The 13,629-nt window shown below is 45.7% G+C and overlaps 1 protein-coding gene and 1 non-coding gene across 3 annotated transcripts in view; one reads left to right on the top strand and one right to left on the bottom strand.

Annotated features, from left to right (window-relative positions):
• DPYSL2 (dihydropyrimidinase like 2) overlaps positions 1–13,629 on the bottom strand; it is a 121,914-nt gene that overhangs the window by 53,855 nt on the left and 54,430 nt on the right. The gene's annotated exons all lie outside the window — the stretch shown is intronic.
• Positions 7,824–7,942, top strand: LOC129557648 (5S ribosomal RNA). Its single transcript, XR_008686252.1, has one exon. It is a non-coding gene; the product is annotated as a 5S ribosomal RNA (ribosomal RNA).

Genomic DNA, 13,629 nt, shown 5'->3' with positions numbered 1-13,629 from the left:
AATTATCTTCTTCAGTTAATTCCTTTGAGTATTTAAGGTAAACCACCTAACAAATACCAATCATTTGGTTTTTGCTTTCCAACAGTGTTACTTCTTATTTTTCCTGTCACATTACATTCACTAAGACTTCCAAGACAATGTTAATAACAGTGATAATAACTGGCATTCTGGCCCCTTACTCATCAGGGTAATATATATATACCCAGAAAAACTGATATACTTGTAAATTCTAAAGCATTCCACACTATTATTTACCAAACTCCACATGCCTCAATCCACTCACCCATGTCTCTCTTTTAATTGGATACCTCCTCCTAATGTCCACCCCACAATCAGACTCCAGGACAGAATCTTGGCCAGCCTTCAGCGCCTTCATCCAAGTCTTGGACCTATCTGGGGAAGCCTTTCCATAACCATTTCTGGCCCATTTTAAAGATTTCTTCTTCTCTGTTGCGCCCCTGAACCTTCGTCTAAAAATGATCACATTTAGGGAATTCCCCGGAAGTCCAGTGGTTAAGACTTCACACTTTCATTGCTGAGGTCACAGGTTCGATCAATTGTTAGGGAGTTAAGATCCCACAAGCCATGCAGTACAGCCAAAAAAAAAAAATTTTTTATTTTAAAAATTAAAATGATCACATTTTATTGTAATCCTTTCTTTGTGGGTCTCCCCAGTAGGCAGCAATAGAAGAGAATAAAGCCCATATCTGTGGTCCTAATGGCTAGACCAGGACCTACCAAGTGGCCTAATAAAGACCATGAACATGTGAATGATTTGATGGATGAATGAACAGGGTTTCATAGTGGAGGAAACCACAGAGATTACACAGAGTAATACTGAAATGGCAGTGGGAAGGACCACATCCTTCCGGGTTATTATTTCTCTTTCCACCCACATCAGTGTAGCCCCAGCCACCCAGCACCGTCCTCAGTTCACAGTTTTATGAGGTGTTCATCACTATGACATCAGAGACATCCAGAAAGTGATGATGGAGTCATCTGAGATCCAGTGCATGCACTGAAACCATGCATCACACCTGATGACCACAGCAACATGCCAAGCAGGACAGGTGCTGACCACAGATCCAGATGACCAGGGTCTGAGTTGTCATTTAGCTTCATAATAGTTGAGTGGATTTGGGCAGTCACTTAACCTCTCTATTCTGCAATTTCCTCAGAAGAAGTCGGGGTTATTTCCCACCCTCTTGATCAAACCAGTCAATCCTGCAGGAAATCAATCCTGAATATTCATTGGAAGGACGGATGCTGAAGCTGAAGCTCCAATAATTTGGCCACCTGATGTGAAGAGCTGACTCATTAGAAAAGATCCTGATGCTGGGAAAGATAGAAGGCAGGAGAAGGGGACAACAGAGGATGAGATAGTTGGGTGTCATCCCCGACTCAATGGACCTAAGTTTGAGCAAACTCCAGGAGATAGTGAAGGACAGGGAAGTCTGGCATGCTGCCGTCCGTGGGGTTGCAAACAGTCAGACATGACTGAGTGACTGAACAACAACAATTGATCTTACAGAGGCAGAAAGCAACCCTGAGTAAAGACTGTGAGCAATAGATACAGGCTGTGATTAGTTTTACTATGCTGGCCTATGGAAAGGGGAGATGTCCATCTGAGGCAGGCACAGACTAGCCTCGGAGATCTCTGGTCCTCAGCAGAGACTGCCCTGGCCTGGCAGTCTACAGAAGGTGTCAGAGAGAAGGACACTGGAGCAAAGAGGCTACAAGGCCTCGGCCAAGTTACCTCCCTGGCACAAGACCTCTTACCTGCCCACCCCACCATAAAGCAGAATAAATACTGTGAAATCATTCAGTTGTGGCCGACTCTTTGCAACCCACGGACTGCAGCCCACCAGGATCCTCTGTCCAAGGGATTTTCCAGGCAAGGATACTGAAGTGGTTTGCCATTTCCTTCTCCAGGGGGTCTTCCTGACCTAGTGATCGAACCCGGGTCTCCTGTACTGCAGTGAGATTCTTTACTGACTGAGTTACCAGGGAAGCCCAAGCAGAATAAAGGGTATTCATAAAAGACAGCAAAACAGGACCCACTCTGGGACCCATGGTGACACAGCAGTGCATCTGGAGTGGCAGAGAGGGATTTGAAAGGAAAGAAAGTGGCCATTCCAGCCAGCCAGGGTCAGTGAATCCCGGAGTAAGGATTTCTGGGACTGACAGGGGTGAGGACAGACAGTCCTGTTTTTCTGCATGCATGCATGCTTAATTGCTCAGTCATGTTCGACTCTTTGCAGCCTCATGAACTGTAGCTCACCAGGCTCTTCAGTACATGAGATTCTCCAGGCAAGAATACTGGAGTGGGTTGCCATGGCCCCTCCAGGAGATCTTCCCAACCCAGGGATCCAATCCACATCTCCCACTGAGCCATCAGGGAAGCCTGTTTATCTGGGACATCCCTAATTGCAATTATTCTTTCTCATCTCTAAGAACATCCTTATACTTTTCACATCCAATGTCCCCATGCAGAGTTAGGAAAACATACTCAAAACCAAGTTCTCACATCGTGGGTCAAGAAAAATGTTACTAAAGGTCCATGAACAAGTGGACTGGCTTTATAATAAAGCCTAGAGTCAAAACCACAATGAAATACCACCTCAAACCCCTAGGGATGGCTGTTATCCTAAAAAGAAAGCAATAGGTGTTGGTGAAGATACGGAGAAATTGGGGCCTTTGGACTCTGTTGGTCAAAATGTAAAATGTCACTTTGGGAAAACAGTTTGACAGTTCCTTCAAAAGTTAAAGACAGAAATACCATGTGACCCAGAAATTCTGCTCTTGAATATATACCCAAGGGAAAGGAAAATGTATGTCCACACAAAAACTTGCTTACACGCGATAGTCTTCATTCAGAAAAGCCAAAAAGTGGAAACAGCCTTAAATCCATCAAGGGATCAATGAATAAGCAAAATGTAGTATATTCTACGACATATCATTTGTCCATAAGAAGGAATAAGGTACTAATACATTCAACAACATGCATCAGTCTTGAAGACATCATGCTAAGGGAAAGAAGCCAGACACAAAAGACCACACATTGTGTGATTCCATTTCTATGAAATGTCCAGAGTAGGCAAATCAGCGGAAAACTTTCTGTTTTAGTTTTTGCCACGGTCTGGGAAATTATAAGTCCATGGGGTCGCTACTAGTCGGACAAGACTGAGCGACTTCCCTTTCACTTTTCACTTTCACACACTGGAGAAGGAAATGGCAACCCACTCCAGTGTTCTTGCCTGGAGAATCCCAGGGATGGTGGAGCCTGGTGGGCTGCCGTCTATGGGGTCGCACAGAGTCGGACATGACTGAAGCGACTTAGCAGCAGCAGCAGCAGCAGCTAATTGATATGGAGCTTCTTTGGGGAATAGTAAGAATGTTCTAAGGGCTTCCTGGTGGGTCACTAGTAAAGAATCTGCTTGGAGAAGGAAATGGCAACCCACTCCAGTGTTTTTGCCTGGAGAATCCCAGGGACAGAGGAGCCTGGTGGGCTGCCATCTATGGGGTCACACAAAGTCGGACACGACTGAAGTGACTTAGCAGCAGCAGCAGCAGCAACACAGGAGACTCAAGTTCAATCGCTGGGTCAGGGAGACCCTCTGGAGAAGGAAATGGCAACCCACTCCAGTATTCTTGCCTGGAAAATCCCATTGACAGAGGAGCCTAGTGGGTTATAGTCCATGGGGTTGCAAAAGAGTCAGATATGACTGAGTGACTAAAGAACAACAACAAAGAATGTTCAGAAATTAGATAGGAGTGATGTTTGCAAAATTCTGTGAATACACTAAAAAAAAAAATTGTACACTTTAAAAGAGTGAATTTTATGGTAAATAAATTATATATTTTTTTAATTTTTAAAGAGCCAGTATAGTGTGTGTAAGCCAATACATTTATTCATACATAAATAATGACAGAATAAGTAAATGAAGCCTAAACTAATGAGACTCCAGTTACTGAGCATCTCCTCTTGATGCAATTCCTGAGAAGAAACAGTAAGAATAGACTGTCTTTTTGCAAATTGCCTTAAAGACAAAGAGAATGAGGAAAAGACAGGGCCAAGTCAATCCATGAGGGAAGATAATCAGGAAAATAACATTTTCTGGCAGAATCATGGATGGAAAAGCTATCAGTCGCTAGAGGACATCTTCAACTGGCAAGGAGACAGCGGAAAGAGAGGATTTATGTCAGAGAGGCAGAAATGTCTCATAGCATGTGACTTCTGGATCCCCTGACTCTATCAGAACAAAAGCCCGTCCACACAAGCCAAAGGACCCAGAAAATACAGATGAGAGACAGCCTTCCATCTCCTGACATAGCAGAACCTATTGCCTTTTATTGATCAACTTTTCCAGTTTGTCTTTCATTAAGAGGCCTTGTCATTTAATGAAAACTCACATTTCAATGTGGGACGGCAAGACCATCTTCAGTTATCCTCTGGAAAGCAAGCTTACTATTAGAGATGCATGTCTGTGCAATGGGAAAGCTTCTCTTGCCACTACCAGCACTCACTGTCGGTAGGGGGCTAAAATGCACAGAAGCAGCACCAGCTACAGACATAAGTATGCCCTATGGAGAAAGGGCACAGACCTGGAGAAAGCCCTGGGCCTCAGTGTTCCAGCTGCAAAATGAGGAGACTGCAATAAATCACTTCTACATCCTAGACACAGCCCGCACCTAGAGCCTGGGATCACGTGTCCATCCCCCAGCAACAGAGATTTTGATGTTGAGGCTTTACCTGCCCTTTGGGCCAATTAAAAGCACCAATCAATTAAAAAGCCAATCAATTAAAAGCAACTTTTTCTAAACTATAAAAAGAGAACATGAGACTTCCCTCGTGGTCCAGTGGTTAGGATTTCGTCTTTTAATGCAGAGGGTAGAGGTTCGATCCCTGATCGGGGAGCTAATAAAATGCCACATGCCTTGCGGCCAAAAAAAAAATCAAAATATGAAACAACAGAAGTGATACTGTAACAAAGTCAATAAAGACCTTAAAAATACTCCACATTTAAAAAAAAAAAAAAACTTTAGGATTTCCCTAGTGATCCAGTGGTTAAGAATCCGCCTGCTGACGCAGGGACACAGGTTCCATGGAAGATACCACGTGCCTGTGTGCCACAACAACTGAGCCTGTTCTCGGCAACAAGGGAAACTACCACAATGAGAAATCCACGCACCAGAACTAGAGTAGCCCCCACTCACCCCAACTAGAGAAAAGCCCGAGCGCAGCAACAAAGACCCAGCACAGTCAAAAATTAACTCATTTTTAAAAATTTTTTGAAAAGAGAGAAAATGATCCGATAGTCTGAATATCCCACTAAGCAAGATATAAAATTCAGCAAAGAAAATCTTCCTTTTCCAAACTAAGATAGAAAGTATGTTTTCTTGGGGAGGGGATGGCAGAACTCACCAATAAACAGAACTGAATGCTTTCAGCCAGGAAAGAAATTTGGGTGACGGTAAAGAGGTACCTCTGTAATGCCCAAGGAAATGTCATGTCAGAGCCACACTGCCCGTTTTAATTAAGTCTCAGTGAAAGAAGAGTAAGAGGAGAGGTGTATAATGAAATGAGAAATTACTGCTAAAGCCGATTGCCACCAGGAAGCAAAGTTAGCCCTTCAAACATCTCAGGATCCAGGTGTCATGATAAAGGGTTTTGACTGGACTTTCCTGGTGGCCCAGTGACTAAGACTCTGGGCTTCCATTACAGGGGGCCTAGGTTTGATCCCGGGTCAGGATACTAGATCTGACATGAATCAACAAAGATCCTGCCATGTTACAGCAAAGACCCAGTGCAGCCAAATAAATGTTCTTAAAAAAAGTTTTGACTGTCAGGAGCAAAATTGGGCTGCAGGGACTTCCTTGGTGGTCCAATGGTTAAGACTCTGAGTTCTCAACACAGAGGGCACAGGTTCAATCCCTGGTCAGGAAACGAGATCACGCACACTGCAATTAAAGATCCCACATGCATCAAGTAATATCCGGAGTAGCCAAAATAAAATTAAATTTTTAAAAACTGGACTGCAGGGCCTACTCCCCCCTTATAGAACCTGCCCAAGCCGTGTCACACCCACCATCTCACAAAATCCTTACAGCAACCCTATTAGGCAAGACAGGCTGATCCTGGCCCTTTTGACAACTAACAAAACCAAAACAGAAACGTGGGACAACTTGCCTGAGCTAATAAGCAGAGGGTCAAGACCTGAATTAAGGTCTCCTGATTCCTGGCTCTGTGAAGACGTGTCATCAAGAACTTGAGGCCTCAAATTCTTTCCATTAGACCTCATGCATCTCTTCAGAGGATCTCCATAAGGGAAAAAACAATGCAGAGAGCAGCAACCCCAAGTCTGAGAAACTGTTTGATCTTTCCTGTTCCTGCTCCTCCTCAAAAAATGCCATGTGCCCGAGATGGTCCCCAGCCAGACTTGTGAAGGGCTGAGCCTTATGACCCTTGCAAGTGGGGGCCAAGCCAAAGTGATTCAGAGAAATGGGGAGAGATGGGGCCCAGGCAAGGGCGAGGAGACCTTTGAAGCGGCTTGCGTGCCGCCATCTGGTTATGCACAGAGAAGGGTTCCTAGGCTCCAGAAGAGGGATTAAGTTCAGTTGATGAATGCACAGCATGAGTCACTCCTCCTGGTTGCTCTCCAAATCCCTCCTGGGATGCAGGGGGACATCTAAGGCATCCATCCTGTGCTTTTGTTGGGAGACCAGAGATGCTCGGCACACCACCATCTCGGTGAGCATCTTCCCCTGCTGGACGCAGCCTCCCACTCAATGACAGATGGTCACTAGCTGATCACTAGTTCCCCCTTCATATCACAGAAAAATGACCTCTACATAAAAGCTGGGTCGAAGGATCTATCTGTTTTTTGGGGACTGGGCGGCCCAAGGCCTCAGCACAAACTGCAGGTGGGCACTGCATCCAGGATGTTTGTGAAGCACCCAGATGATGGGCACAGAGCAGCATTGGTGAGCACACTCTTTGTATAGGAGAGGGGCTAGATTTTCAGTTTGTTTTCATTTGTTGGTTTAGCCATGCAGTGTAGCTTGAGGGATCTTAGTTTACTGACTAGGGATTGAACCCACACCCTCCACAATGAAAGCACAGAGTACTAACCACTGGGAGCTTCCCAGGTAGTGCGAGTGGTAAAGAACCCACCTGCCAATGCAGGAGACATAATGGATGCAGGTTCAATCCTGAGTTGGGAAGATCCCCTGGAGGAGGGTAAGGCAACCCACTCCAGTATTCTTGCCTTCAGAATCCCGTGGACAGAGGAGCCTGATTGGCAGGCTACAGTCCATGGGGTCAAAAAAGAGTTAGACACAACCGAAGTGACACACTCTAACCACTGGACCACCAGAGAATTCCTGTGTGCACGCTCTCTGACTGTTCAAAAGCAAGCAATGCTCTTTATTCTGCGGTCCAAGAGTGCCAAGAGCCCAGCCCCAACACGTGCAAGCTCCGTGGCTTTAGGCAAGTCACCTGGCTTCTCTGGGCCTCCCATTCCTCATTTACAGCATGAGGATGTTTATGTGCATGCTCAGTCGCGTCCGACTCTTTGAGACCCCCTGGGCTGTAGCCCACCAGGCTCCTTTGTCCACGGGATTTCCCAGGCAGGAGTACTGGAGTGGGTTGCCATTTCCTCTTCCAGAGGATCTTCCCAACCCAGGGATCGAAACTGCGTCTCCTGCATGTCCTGCATTGGCATTCGAAATCCTTACCACTGAGCCACCTGGGAAGCCCCACTGCATGAAGACAAGCCCAGCTATATTCAGGGTGGATGTAAGGATTAGAAATGCTGTGCACAGTCTGTGGTCATACCACCCTGAACGCGCCCGATCTCGTCTGATCTCGGAAGCTAAGCAGGGTTGGGCTTGGTTAGTACTTGGATGGGAGACCACCTGGGAGTACCAGGTGCTATAGGCTTAATAAAAAAAAAAGAAAGAAAGGAAATGCTATGTACAGGGTTCGCACTGGGGCACAGACTCCAATAAACAGTACCCGTTTTCTGTTCCTTCCAAATCATCTCACCTTCTTCTACTGTATCCTGTGCTAAGGATGGAACCATGCAGCTCCCTGCTACGATTCCTTGCAGGTTGGTGCATGGGTCCAGAGAGCAGCCACTGGGTCATTCCCCTTCAGAGGTATTCAGAGGACAAGAGAACTTCATGCAAGCTCCTTGGAGGAAGAGTGACGCATATTGGAGTGTACCTGGGCAGTCTGCTTTACGCTGTTGTCCTGGCATAACAATTGATGCTGTTCTGTCGCTCAGTCATGTCCGACTTTTTGTGACCTCATGGACTGTAGCTCACCAGGCAAAACAATTAGTAGCAGCCTCTTCACTCTCAAAAGCGTATCCAATTTGGACAATAACTTAAATGCCCATTCTACACACAAGGCTGAAGACCCCATCTAATTATGTTAAAAAACGCTAAAACACACCACCAATTCTGAGCCTGTTGTTGGCATACTCTGTGGGGCTTGCATTTAACTCTGAAGCAAAAATTACACTGTCTCTAAAATACAAAGTCCACCCCCCTCCACATGGCTCAGTGAAGTGAAGTGAAGTGAAAGTCGCTCAGTTACGTCTGACTCTTGCAACCCCATGGACCATAGCCCGCCAGGCTCCTCAGTCCATGGGATTTTCCAGGCAAGAATACTGGAGTGGGTTGCCATTCCCTTCTCCAGGGGATCTTCCCGACCCAGGGATCGAATCCGGGTCTCCTGCACTGCAGGCAGATTCTTTGCTGACTGAGACACCAGGGAAGCCCCGAGGGAACCGAGCTCAGAGCGACCCCCAAATTATCTGCCAGCCACTCAGGACATTCTAACTGAACTCTCTTTTGGCTTTAACTAGGGATCTGTTCTGCCATTTTTTTCCTACCTCCATGATTTGTGGAGCTAATGAGCCAAAGCAAAAAACAAACAAATGACAATAATAAAGATTCCCAGCTGAATGAAAGAAGCAGAAGTGAATGTCAAAGAAAAAGCATTGTGTGCCTGGACGGACAACATGGATGGACCTAGAGATTATTATACTAAGTGAAGTAAGCCAGACAGAGAAAGACAAATATCATATGATTTCACTTATATGTGGAATCTTTTTTAAAAAAAAGATACAAATGAACTAATTTCTAAAACAGAAATAGATCCACAGACATGGAAAACCAATTCATGGTTGCCAAAGGGGAAAGCGTGGGTAGAGATAAATTAGGAGGCTCGGTTAACATATACACACTGAGATATATAAAATGGGGCTTTCCCAGTGGCTCAGTGGGTAAAGAATTTGCCTGCCAATGCATTAGACGCAGGAGACAAGGGTTCGATCCCTAGGTTGGGAAGCTCCCCTAGAGAAGGAAATGGCAACCCACTCCAGTATTCCTGCCTGGGAAATCCCATGGATAGAGGAGCCTGGCAGGCAACAGTCGGGCACAGCTGAAGCGACTGAGCATGAAAGCACATATATAAAATAGATAAACCAACAAGGACCTATTGTATAGCACAAGGAATGATAGTATTTTATAGTGGCCTATAAGGGAAAGAAATCTGAAAAAGAACGTGTATGTGTGTGTGTGTGTGTGTGTGTTGCTGAGTTACTGTGCTGTATACCTGAAATTAACAGGTTTGTAAATCAAGTATATTTCAATAAAATACATTTTAAAAAAAACAAATTTTGTGTTTCTTAAATACATTTTAATACATTAAAACAATATATACCAGGCATATATACCCAATGCTGTCACCTCTGAGGGGTCTGACACAGTCCCTTCATTTGATCCCACAAGAGAGGAACGGATCCCTGGCCAGTCTGCCAGAGAGGAGCAAGCTCTGAGTCCCACAGGACTCTTATGCCACGCGTCTTTGAGTGTGAGGCCCTCTAAGGCTAAAAGCTCCTTTGCCAAAACAGCCCCTAGAGAAGAATTTGTCACCAGCACTGCCAGAGGACTGACCCGAGGCCATGCACTGGAAGCGCAGCAAGCCTCAAGGCTGTGGGAAGGGTGATGCTTGTGTAAGGGAATGCAGACCTCCTTGCATGAATCCACCACGAAAAACGAGGGGTCCAGGCACTCAACAGCACGATAACAACCCATTATAAAACTGGCCCCATTTGAATTCCTTTTTTGGCTAAAACGTCAAATCTAGCAAGAGTTATTCACTGGATGAGCCACTTGTTGATGACATTGCTTTGCATCTGTGGGGTCAAATGAGTTGTCAAGAAAATTAAGCCCCAGATTCTTTCAGCGATTATTCAGAAGGAAAAAAAAAGAAAGTGAAAACAATTTTTTTTGTATAAGAAGTCATTTTAAAGGGCTTTTTATAGATGATGGTTTCTCCTACTGTGTTGGAAATATGAATTTCATTAACATGGGGTGAAGATTAAGCTTGAATTTCTTTCTGATCCACCCGAGTGGCAGAAAAGGGAGATAACCCATCTGGAATCAGCTGGTACATGACTGCATCCTTGGATCAAGAGAGATGAACAGTAGTAGAGAGACTGTTGTTCAATAGTTAAGTCATGTCTGACTCTTTGCGACCCTGTGGACTGCAGCACACCAGGGTTCCCTGTCCTTCACTATCTCCCAGAGTTTGCTCAAACTCATGTCTTTTGAATCAGTGATGCCATCCAACCCTCTCATCCTCTGTCGTCCCCTTCTCCTCCTGCCCTCAATCTCTCCCAGCATCAGGGTCTTTTCCATTGAGTCAGCTCTTCACATCACGTGGCCAAAGTATTGGAGCTTCAGCTTCAGCATCAGCCCTTCCAATGAATATTCAGGATTGACTTCCTTTAGGATTGACTGATTTGATATCCTTGCTGTCCAAGGGACTCTCAAGAGTCTTCTCCAGCACCACAGTTCAAAGCATCAGTTCTTTGGCACTCAGCTTTCTTTATGGTCCAACTCTCACATCCATACATGACTACTAGAAAAACCATAGCTTTGACCTTGCAGAGCTTTGTTGGCAAAGTAATGTCTCTGCTTTTTAAAACTCAGTCTAATTTTGTCATAGCTTTTCTTCTAAGGAGCAAATGTCTGAATTTCATGATTGCAGTCATCCTCTGCAATGATTTTAGAGCCCAAGACGACAAAATCTGCACTGTTTCCACTTTTTCCCCATCTATTTGACATGTGATGGAACTGGATGTCATGATCTTGTTTTCTGAATGTTGAGATATCAGATTAGATAGATGGATTAAACAGATGATATTGATTTATATAGATAAGAAACAGCTAGAAATATGAACTAGATATATAAGAAAAATGACAGATGATGACAGCTTAGATGCCATGCCATCTGTCTCTCGGTCACATCTGGCTCTTTGCAACCCAATGGACTATAGCCCACCAGGCTCCTCTGTCCAAGGGATTCTCCAGGAAAGAATACTAGTGTGGGTTGCCATTTTCATCTCCAGAGGATCTTTCCAACCCAGGGACCAAACTCATGTCTCCTGCATTGGCAGGCAGATTTTTTACCACTGAACCACCTGGGAAGCCCCAACTGGTATTGATATTTAGATAGAGAATAGAGATGCTGGCTAAATCACAGATTAGATAGGTAGACATATCCATTGAACACTGATCCACTGATTCACACAAGTGCCAAAAGTGTCACAATAATCATTTACAGCACAGTCTCACTTACCTTGCATATAACCCTAAGAAATAGGAATTTATTATCTCCACCTTACAGACATGGAAATTGCCATCTAGAAATATACTGAGTGAGTGAAAGTCGCTCAGTCGCGTCTGCGTCTGACTCTTCCTGACCCCATGGACTGTAGCCCACCAGGCTCCTCTCCGTCTATGGAATTCTCCAGGCAAGAATACTGGAACGGGTAGCTATTCTTTTCTCCAGGGGATCTTCCTGACCCAGAGATCGAACTTGGGTATCCTGCATTGCATGCAGATTCTTTACCTTCTGGGCCACCAGGGAAGCCATAGAAATATATGAGATCACACTCAAACAGAAAGTACTAGAAAGGGAAAATTAAACTTTGGGCTTCTGATTGCTGGACCTCTCCCAGCCCTGCCTGCCCTGTTCTTTGCAATTTCACCCTCTGGAACATGCTCCAGTTTCTCCCAGCTGAGAGAAAGAGAGAGAGGAGCTAAGACAGACCATATGAATGCTTGCCTTAAAAGTCTCTGATTCTATGTTATTACCAGGCCCCTTTGATTTTTCTCTCACAGGCTCTCCACAGGGAAGGATTCCAGGTCTGACCTATCATTAGAGGGAGATTAGGTCATAAACACTATTGACTCAACCTAAAGACAGTAGGGTTTCCTCGGGGAAACCAGCACAGCAGGTGGTCCACAGGGCTGGGCCTTGCGGTCCATATCCCAGCTCCACTCTGCCTTCAGCATCCCCTCTCATCCCACGCTGTATTGTCTATCATCTCTCACCCACCCTGACTCCAAGTCATGTGCATGAGTGTTAAGTCACTTCAGTAGTGTCCGACTCTGTGCGATCCTAGGAACTGCAAACTGCCAGGATCCTCTGTCCACGGGATTCTGCAAAGTCCTACCAGCGCCCTACGAGGCACTAGCTAAACAAAACCTTCCAGGACACCAAGGACAGAACCCAAAGGAGGAGACCCTTTTCAGTGACCTGAGCTCAGCCCCATCCCATTTCCTAAGTTTCTGAAGGGTATCCAGCTACAGGATGCACCCACTCCAGGTCACACCACTGGAATCCCCCTCCTTTGGCAAAAAGGCCAGGATACAGCAGAGAACTGAGGGCAGAAGGCACGTCTAGCTTTTAGGAAACCTTGGCAGATCTTCATTAATTTTCAACAGAATCCAACTGCTAGACTAGGCACCTAGATTTGGCTCTTAAGCCTGGCCACCACTGGAAGCTTTAAAACTACCAACTTACCTACTTAGGGGGCTTTCCCAGTGGCTCAGCGGTAAAGAATCCACCTGTAATGCAGGAGACTCAGGTTCAATCCCTGGGTCAGGAAGATCCCCTGGAGAAGGAAATGGCAACCCACAACAGTACTCTTGCCTGGAAAAATCCCATGGGAGGAGGAGCCTGGTGGGCTGCAGTCCACGGGGTCGCAAGGAGTTGGACATGACTTAGTGACTAAACCACCACCACCACCTACCTAGCACAGTCAAATCAGAAGTTCTGGTCTCTGGGCTTGGGGAGAATTCCCCAGGGAATTCCAGTGTGCAGCCGAGGTTTGCAACTGGCTCATTGCAGAATTTTCCTTCAGAGAATAGTCAGCCTCAGCCACAGGGACCCCACCCCCGCAGCATCCTCCCTATCATTAGGGGAACATTTAGTCACATTCAAAGAGCGCTGGCTCCCATAGGGGTTAACCAGAAAGAACTCTAATTTCTACTCACTGTCATTCCCCTGGGTCATTACCATGGCAGTTCAGACAGACTAAAAGCAAGGAATTTGGGTAAATGGCTTCACCCAACAACAGCAGCCAGTTGGAGGCAGAGCCCTCAAAGCCCAGGGAAAATAATTATTTCCCGAGAAGGAACAGGGAAGTCCTTTCAAACAGGAGAAAGGGGAAAGCCAGGGAAAGGGCCCCCAGTGGAGTGATCAGGGACCAGAGTGATGGCAGCAGGTAGAAAAAGGCAGACCCTTCTGCCAACCCCTGCCTATGA

The sequence above is a fragment of the Moschus berezovskii genome, chromosome 7 (assembly GCF_049115385.1).
Source record: "Moschus berezovskii isolate FMDL1 chromosome 7, NW_MosBer_1.0, whole genome shotgun sequence".
NCBI classification, from domain to species: domain Eukaryota; kingdom Metazoa; phylum Chordata; class Mammalia; order Artiodactyla; family Moschidae; genus Moschus; species Moschus berezovskii.
This window is presented reverse-complemented; position numbering and strand designations above follow the sequence as displayed.